The sequence below is a fragment of the Hemiscyllium ocellatum genome, chromosome 42, assembly GCF_020745735.1.
Source record: "Hemiscyllium ocellatum isolate sHemOce1 chromosome 42, sHemOce1.pat.X.cur, whole genome shotgun sequence".
Taxonomy (NCBI): Eukaryota; Metazoa; Chordata; class Chondrichthyes; order Orectolobiformes; family Hemiscylliidae; genus Hemiscyllium; species Hemiscyllium ocellatum.
Genome location: NC_083442.1, coordinates 6,461,394 through 6,470,404, shown reverse-complemented (window position 1 = coordinate 6,470,404; position 9,011 = coordinate 6,461,394).

Here is a 9,011-nt window from a genome sequence, read left to right as displayed (position 1 = left end):
ACATTGACAGGTTGTTGTCAGTCTGCTTTTGTCTGTGTGAGTTAATTTGACAAAGTGGGATCAATCTGCGCTTGACTGTGTGAGTTATTTTGCAGAGTGAGGTCAGTCTGCTCTTCCCTGGGTGGGTTACATTGACAGAGTGGGGTCAGTCTGCACTTGGTATGTAAGTTTGATTGACAGAGTGGGGTCAGTCTGCTCTTCCCTCAGTGGGTAACATTGATAGAGTGGAATCAGCCTGCTCTTCCCTGTGTGAGTTACATTGACAGAGTGGGGTCAGACTGCACTTCCCTGTGTTTGTTACATGGACAGAGTCAGGACAGTCTGCTCTTGCCTGTGTGACTGACATCGATAGGGCGTTGTCAGTCAGCTCTTTTCTCTGTGAGTTACATTGACAGAGTGGGGTCAGTCTGCAATTCCATGGATGAGTTACATTGACAGAGAGGGGTCAGTCTGCTCCTCTGTGCGTGCGTTACATTGACAGAGTGTTGTCAGTCTGCTCTTGTATGTGTGAGGTAGTTTGACAGAATGAGGTCAACCTACGCTTGACTGTGAGAGTAATTTTGACAGAGTGGGGTCAGTCTACTCTTCTCCGGGTGGGTGGCATTGCCAGATTTGGTTCAGTTGGCGCTTCCCTGGGTGTGTTACATTGACAGAGTGAGGTCTGCTGGCTCTTTTCTGTGGGAGTTAATTTACCAGAGTGGGGTCAAACTTCACTTCACGGTGAGTTATTTTGCAGAGTGCGGTCAGTCTGCTCTTCCCTCAGTTGTTACATTGACAGAGTGAGGTCAGTCTGCTCTTACGTGGTTAGGTTAAATTGACAGAGTAGGGTCAGTTTGCTCTTGCCTGCTCTAGCCTGGGTGTGTTACATTAACAGAGTGGGGTTAGTCTGCACTTGGTGTGTGAGTTAGTTTGACAGAGTGGGGTCAGCCTACTCTTCTCTCAGTGGTTTACATTGACAGATTGGGGTCAGCCTGCTCTTCCCTGGGTGTGTTACATTGATAAAGTGGGGTCAGCCTGCTCTTCCCTGGGTGGGTTACATTTATAGCGTGGGGTCAGCCTGCTCTTCCCTGAATGAGATACATTGACAGATGGGGTCGGTCTGCTCTTCCCTAGATGGATACATTGATACAGTGGGGGTCAGTCAGCTCTTCCCTAGATGGATACATTGATACAGTGGGGTCAGTCAGCTCTTCCCTGGGTGGGTGACATTGACAGAGTGGGGATAGTCTGCTCTTGGTGTGTAAGTTAGTTTGACAGAGTGGGGTCAGTCTGTTCTTGCCCGTGTTAGTTAGATTAACAGAGTGTAGTCAGTCTGCTCTTCCCTGGGTGTGTTACATTGCCAGAGTGAGGTCAGTCAGCTCTTCCCTGGGAGTGTTACATTGCCAGAGTGGGGTCAGTCTGCTCTTCCCTCAGGTTACATTGACAGAGTGGGGTCAGTCTGCTCTTGCCTGTTTACGTTACATTTACAGAGTGGAGTCAATCTGCATTTGACTTTGAGAGTTATTTTGCAGAGTGAGGCCAGTCTACTCTTCACTGGGTGTGTTACATTGACAGAGTGGGGTCAGTCTGCACATCCCTGGGTGTGTTACATTCACAGAGAGGGGTTAGTCTGTACTTCACTGGGTGGGTTACATTGACAGATTGGGGTTAGTCTGCTCTTGGTGTGTAAGTTTGTTATACAGAGTGGGGTCAGTCAGCTCTTCCCTGGCTGTGTCACATTGACAGATTTGTGTTAGTCAACTCTTCCATTGTTGGGTTACATTGCCAGAGTGGGGTCAGCCTGCTCTTCTCTCAGTGGGTTACATTGATAGAGTGGGGTCAGCCAGCTCTTCCCTAGGTGGGTTACATTGACAGACTGGGGCCTGTCTGCTCTTCTCTGGGTGAGTGACATTGTCAGAGTTGGGTCAGTCTCCCCTTGGTGTGTAATGTTGATTGACAGAGGGGAGTCAGTCTGCTCTTCCCTGTGTGAGTTCGTTTGACAGAGTGGTTTCAGTTTGTATTGTCTGTGTGAGTAAATTTGACCGAGTGGGGTCAGTCAGCTCTTCCCTGGGTGTGTTACATTGACAGAGTGGGGTCAGTCTGCACTTCCCTGTGTTTATTACAAGGACAGAGTGAGGACAGTCTGCTCTTGCCTGTGTAACTGACATTGACAGGGTATTGTCAGTCAGGTCTTATCTGCGTGAGTTACATTGACAGGGTGTTGTCAGTCTGCTCTTGCCTGTGTGAGTTAATTTGCAGAGTGAGGTCAGTCTTATCTTCCCTGGATGGGTTACATTGACAGAGTGGGGGTTAGTCTGCTCTTCACTGGGTGGGTGACATTGCCAGAGTTGGTTCAGTTGGCTCTTCCCTGGGTGTGTTACATTGACAGAGTGGGGTCTACTGGCTCTTTTCTGTGTGAGTTAATTTACCAGAGTGGGGTCAAACTGCGCTTAACTGTGAGTTATTTTGCAGAGTGCAGTCAGTCTGCTCTTCCCTCAGTTGTTACATTGACAGAGTGAGGTCAGTTTGCTCTTGCCTGCTCTACCCTGGGTGTGTTACATTAACAGAGTGGGGTTAGTCTGCACTTGGTGTGTAAGTTAGTTTTGACAGACTGGGGTCAGCCTGCTCTTCTCTCAGTGAGTTACATTGACAGAGTGGGGTCAGTCTGCTCTTCCCTAGGTTGGTTACATTGACAGAGTGGGGTCAGTCTGCCCTTGGTGTGTAAGTTTGATTGACAGAGTGGAGTCAGTCTACTCTTCCCTGGATGTGTTATATTGACAGAGTGGTTTCAGTTTGTTCTTGTCTGTGTGAGTAAATTTGACCGAGCGGGTTCAGTCTGCACATCCCTGGGTGGGTTACTTTGACAGAGTGATGTCAGACTGCTCTTCCCTGGGTCTGTTACGTTGCCAGAGTGGGGTCAGTCTGCTCTTCCCTGAGTATGTTACATTGACAGAGTGGGGTCAGTCAGCACTTCCCTGGGTGTGTTACATTGACAGAGTGGGGTTAGTCTGTACTTGGTGTGTAAGTTAGTATGACAGAGTGGGGTCAGCCAGTTCTTCCCTAGGTGGGTTACACTGACAGAGTGGGGTCTGTCTGCTCTTCTCTGGATGTGTGACATTGCCAGAATTGGGTCAGTTGGCGCTTCCCTGGGTTGGTTACATTGACAGAGTGGTGTCAGTTTCCTCTTGGTGTGTAAGTTTGATTGACAGAGTGGGGTCAGTCTGCTCTTCCCTGTGTGAGTTCGTTTGACAGAGTGGTTTCAGTTTGTATTGCCTGTGTGAGTAAATTTGACCGAGTGGGGTCAGTCTGCACTTCCCTGGTTGGGTTATATTGACAAAGCGGGGTCAGCCTGCTCTTCCCTGTGTTGGTTAAATTGACTGTGTGGGTACAGTCTGCTAATCCCTAGGTGTGTTACATTGACAGGGTGGGGTCAGTCAGCTCTTCCCTGGGTGAGTTACATTGACACAGTGGGGTCAGTCTGCTCTTCTCTGGGTGGGTGACATTGCCAGAGTTGGGTCAGTTGGCGCTTCTCTGGGTGGGTTACATTGACAGAGTGGGGTCAGTCTGCACTTCCCTGTGTTTGTTACATGGACAGAGTGACGACAGTCTGCGCTTACCTGTGTGACTGACATTGACAGGGTGTTGTCAGTTAGCTCTTATCTGCGTGAGTTACATTGACAGGTTGTTGTCAGTCTGCTTTTGTCTGTGTGAGTTAATTTGACAAAGTGGGATCAATCTGCGCTTGCCTGTGTGAGTTATTTTGCAGAGTGAGGTCGGTCTGCTCTTCCCTGGGTGGGTTACATTGACAGAGTGGGGTCAGTCTGCACTTGGTATGTAAGTTTGATTGACAGAGTGGGGTCAGTCTGCTCTTCCCTCAGTGGGTAACATTGATAGAGTGGAATCAGCCTGCTCTTCCCTGTGTGAGATACATTGACAGAGTGGGGTCAGACTGCATTTCCCTGTGTTTGTTACATGGACAGAGTCAGGACAGTCTGCTCTTGCCTGTGTGACTGACATCGATAGGGCGTTGTCGGTCAGCTCTTTTCTCTGTGAGTTACATTGACAGAGTGGGGTCAGTCTGCAATTCCATGGATGAGTTACATTGACAGAGAGGGGTCAGTCTGCTCCTCTGTGCGTGCGTTACATTGACAGAGTGTTGTCAGTCTGCTCTTGTATGTGTGAGGTAGTTTGACAGAATGAGGTCAACCTACGCTTGACTGTGAGAGTAATTTTGACAGAGTGGGGTCAGTCTACTCTTCTCCGGGTGGGTGGCATTGCCAGATTTGGTTCAGTTGGCGCTTCCCTGGGTGTGTTACATTGACAGAGTGAGGTCTGCTGGCTCTTTTCTGTGGGAGTTAATTTACCAGAGTGGGGTCAAACTTCACTTCACGGTGAGTTATTTTGCAGAGTGCGGTCAGTCTGCTCTTCCCTCAGTTGTTACATTGACAGAGTGAGGTCAGTCTGCTCTTACGTGGTTAGGTTAAATTGACAGAGTAGGGTCAGTTTGCTCTTGCCTGCTCTAGCCTGGGTGTGTTACATTAACAGAGTGGGGTTAGTCTGCACTTGGTGTGTGAGTTAGTTTGACAGAGTGGGGTCAGCCTACTCTTCTCTCAGTGGTTTACATTGACAGATTGGGGTCAGCCTGCTCTTCCCTGGGTGTGTTACATTGATAAAGTGGGGTCAGCCTGCTCTTCCCTGGGTGGGTTACATTTATAGCGTGGGGTCAGCCTGCTCTTCCCTGAATGAGATACATTGACAGATGGGATCGGTCTGCTCTTCCCTAGATGGATACATTGATACAGTGGGGGTCAGTCAGCTCTTCCCTAGATGGATACATTGATACAGTGGGGGTCAGTCAGCTCTTCCCTGGGTGGGTGACATTGACAGAGTGGGGATAGTCTGCTCTTGGTGTGTAAGTTAGTTTGACAGAGTGAGGTCAGTCTGTTCTTGCCCGTGTTAGTTAGATTAACAGAGTGTAGTCAGTCTGCTCTTCCCTGGGTGTGTTACATTGCCAGAGTGAGGTCAGTCAGCTCTTCCCTGGGAGTGTTACATTGCCAGAGTGGGGTCAGTCTGCTCTTCCCTGGATGGGTCACGTTGATAGAGTGGGGTCAGTCTGCTCTTCACTGGGTGTGTTACATTGCCAGAGTGAGGTCAGTCAGCTCTTCCCTGGGTGTGTTACAGTGACAGAGTGGGGTCAGTCTGCTCTTCCCTGGATGGGTTACATTGACAGAGTGGGGTCAGTCTGCTCTTCCCTGGGTGTGTTACAGTGACAGAGTGGGGTCAGTCTGCTCTTCTCTGGGTGTGTTACATTGAAAGAGAGTGTTCAGTCTGCTCCTCTGTGTGTGCGTTACATTGACAGAGTGTTGTCAGTCTGTTCTTGGCTGTGTGGGGTAGTTTGACAGAGTGAGGTCAACCTTCGCTTGACCGTGAGAGTAATTTTGACAGAGTGGGGTCAGTCTGCTCTTCTCTGGGTGGGTTACATTGACAGAGTGGGGTCAGTCTGCTCTTCCCTGGGTGTGTTATATTGACAGAGTATGGTCAGTCTGCACTTCCCTGGGTGTGTTGCATTGACAGATTGGGGTCAGTCTTCTCTTCCCTAGATGTGTAACATTGACAGAATGGGGTCAGTCTGCCCTTGGTGAGTAAGTTTGTTGGACAGAGTGGGGCCTGTCAGCTCTTCCCTGGGTGTGTTACATTGTCAGAGCGGGGTCAGTCTGCTCTTGGCTGTGTGAGCTAGTTTGACAGAGTGGGTTCAAGCTGCGCTTGACTGTGTGAGTTACTTTGCAGAGTGAGGGTCAGTCTGCTCTTCCCTGGGTGGGTTACATTGACAGATTGGCATCAGTCTTCTCTTCCCTGGGTGAGTTACATTGACAGATTGGTGTCAGTCTTCTCTTCCCTGGGTGTGTTACATTGACAGAGAGGGGTCAGTCTTCTCTTCCCTGGATGGGTTACATTGACAGAGTGAGGTCAGTCTGCTCTTCCCTGGGTGAGTTACTTTGACAGAGTTGGGTCAGTCTGCTTATCCCTGGGTGTGCTACATTGACAGTGTTGGGTCAGTCTGCTCTTCCCTGGGTGTGTTACATTGACAGTATGCGGTCAGTCTGTTCTTCCCTGGGTGTGTTACATTGTCAGAGTGGGGTCAGTCTTCTCTTCCCTGGGTGTGTTACATTGACAGTGGGGGGTCAGTCTGCACTTCCCTGGGTGTGTTACATTGACAGAGTGGGGTCAGTCTGCTCTTCCCTGTGTGAGTTACATTGACAGTGTTGTCAGTCTGCTCTTGCCTTTGTGAGTTAGTTTGACAGAGTGCGGTCAGTCCGCACTTCCCTGTGTGAGTTACATTGACAGTGTTGTCAGTCTTCTCTTGCCTTTGTGAGTTAGTTTGACAGAGTGCGGTCAGTCTGCACTTCCCTGTGTGAGTTACATTTACAGAGTGGGGTCAGTCTGCTCTTCCCTGGGTGGGTTACATTGACAGAGTGGGGTCAGGCTGCTCTTCTCTGGGTGGGTTACATTGACAGAGTGTTGTCAGTGTGCTCTTGTATGTGTGAGGTAGTTTGACAGAATGAGGTCAACCTACGCTTGACTGTGAGAGTAATTTTGACAGAGTGGGGTCAGTCTACTCTTCTCCGGGTGGGTGGCATTGCCAGATTTGGTTCAGTTGGCGCTTCCCTGGGTGTGTTACATTGACAGAGTGAGGTCTGCTGGCTCTTTTCTGTGGGAGTTAATTTACCAGAGTGGGGTCAAACTTCACTTCACGGTGAGTTATTTTGCAGAGTGCGGTCAGTCTGCTCTTCCCTCAGTTGTTACATTGACAGAGTGAGGTCAGTCTGCTCTTACGTGGTTAGGTTAAATTGACAGAGTAGGGTCAGTTTGCTCTTGCCTGCTCTAGCCTGGGTGTGTTACATTAACAGAGTGGGGTTAGTCTGCACTTGGTGTGTGAGTTAGTTTGACAGAGTGGGGTCAGCCTACTCTTCTCTCAGTGGGTTACATTGACAGATTGGGGTCAGCCTACTCTTCCCTGGGTGTGTTACATTGATAAAGTGGGGTCAGCCTGCTCTTCCCTGTGTTGGTTAAATTGACTGTGTGGGTACAGTCTGCTAATCCCTAGGTGTGTTACATTGACAGGGTGGGGTCAGTCAGCTCTTCCCTGGGTGAGTTACATTGACACAGTGGGGTCAGTCTGCTCTTCTCTGGGTGGGTGACATTGCCAGAGTTGGGTCAGTTGGCGCTTCTCTGGGTGGGTTACATTGACAGAGTGGGGTCAGTCTGCACTTCCCTGTGTTTGTTACATGGACAGAGTGACGACAGTCTGCGCTTACCTGTGTGACTGACATTGACAGGGTGTTGTCAGTTAGCTCTTATCTGCGTGAGTTACATTGACAGGTTGTTGTCAGTCTGCTTTTGTCTGTGTGAGTTAATTTGACAAAGTGGGATCAATCTGCGCTTGACTGTGTGAGTTATTTTGCAGAGTGAGGTCAGTCTGCTCTTCCCTGTGTGGGTTACATTGACAGAGTGGGGTCAGTCTGCACTTGGTATGTAAGTTTGATTGACAGAGTGGGGTCAGTCTGCTCTTCCCTCAGTGGGTAACATTGATAGAGTGGAATCAGCCTGCTCTTCCCTGTGTGAGATACATTGACAGAGTGGGGTCAGACTGCACTTCCCTGTGTTTGTTACATGGACAGAGTCAGGACAGTCTGCTCTTGCCTGTGTGACTGACATCGATAGGGCGTTGTCGGTCAGCTCTTTTCTCTGTGAGTTACATTGACAGAGTGGGGTCAGTCTGCAATTCCATGGATGAGTTACATTGACAGAGAGGGGTCAGTCTGCTCCTCTGTGCGTGCGTTACATTGACAGAGTGTTGTCAGTCTGCTCTTGTATGTGTGAGGTAGTTTGACAGAATGAGGTCAACCTACGCTTGACTGTGAGAGTAATTTTGACAGAGTGGGGTCAGTCTACTCTTCTCCGGGTGGGTGGCATTGCCAGATTTGGTTCAGTTGGCGCTTCCCTGGGTGTGTTACATTGACAGAGTGAGGTCTGCTGGCTCTTTTCTGTGGGAGTTAATTTACCAGAGTGGGGTCAAACTTCACTTCACGGTGAGTTATTTTGTAGAGTGCGGTCAGTCTGCTCTTCCCTCAGTTGTTACATTGACAGAGTGAGGTCAGTCTGCTCTTACGTGGTTAGGTTAAATTGACAGAGTAGGGTCAGTTTGCTCTTGCCTGCTCTAGCCTGGGTGTGTTACATTAACAGAGTGGGGTTAGTCTGCACTTGGTGTGTGAGTTAGTTTGACAGAGTGGGGTCAGCCTACTCTTCTCTCAGTGGTTTACATTGACAGATTGGGGTCAGCCTGCTCTTCCCTGGGTGTGTTACATTGATAAAGTGGGGTCAGCCTGCTCTTCCCTGGGTGGGTTACATTTATAGCGTGGGGTCAGCCTGCTCTTCCCTGAATGAGATACATTGACAGATGGGGTCGGTCTGCTCTTCCCTAGATGGATACATTGATACAGTGGGGGTCAATCAGCTCTTCCCTAGATGGATACATTGATACAGTGGGGGTCAGTCAGCTCTTCCCTGGGTGGGTGACATTGACAGAGTGGGGATAGTCTGCTCTTGGTGTGTAAGTTAGTTTGACAGAGTGGGGTCAGTCTGTTCTTGCCCGTGTTAGTTAGATTAACAGAGTGTAGTCAGTCTGCTCTTCCCTGGGTGTGTTACATTGCCAGAGTGAGGTCAGTCAGCTCTTCCCTGGGAGTGTTACATTGCCAGAGTGGGGTCACTTTGCTCTTCCCTGGATGGGTCACGTTGATAGAGTGGGGTCAGTCTGCTCTTCACTGGGTGTGTTACATTGACAGAGTGGGGTCAGTCTACTCTTCCCTGGGTGTGTTACAGTGACAGAGTGGGGTCAGTCTGCTCTTCCCTGGATGGGTTACATTGACAGAGTGGGGTCAGTCTGCTCTTCCCTGGGTGTGTTACAGTGACAGAGTGGGGTCAGTCTGCTCTTCTCTGGGTGTGTTACATTGAAAGAGAGTGTTCAGTCTGCT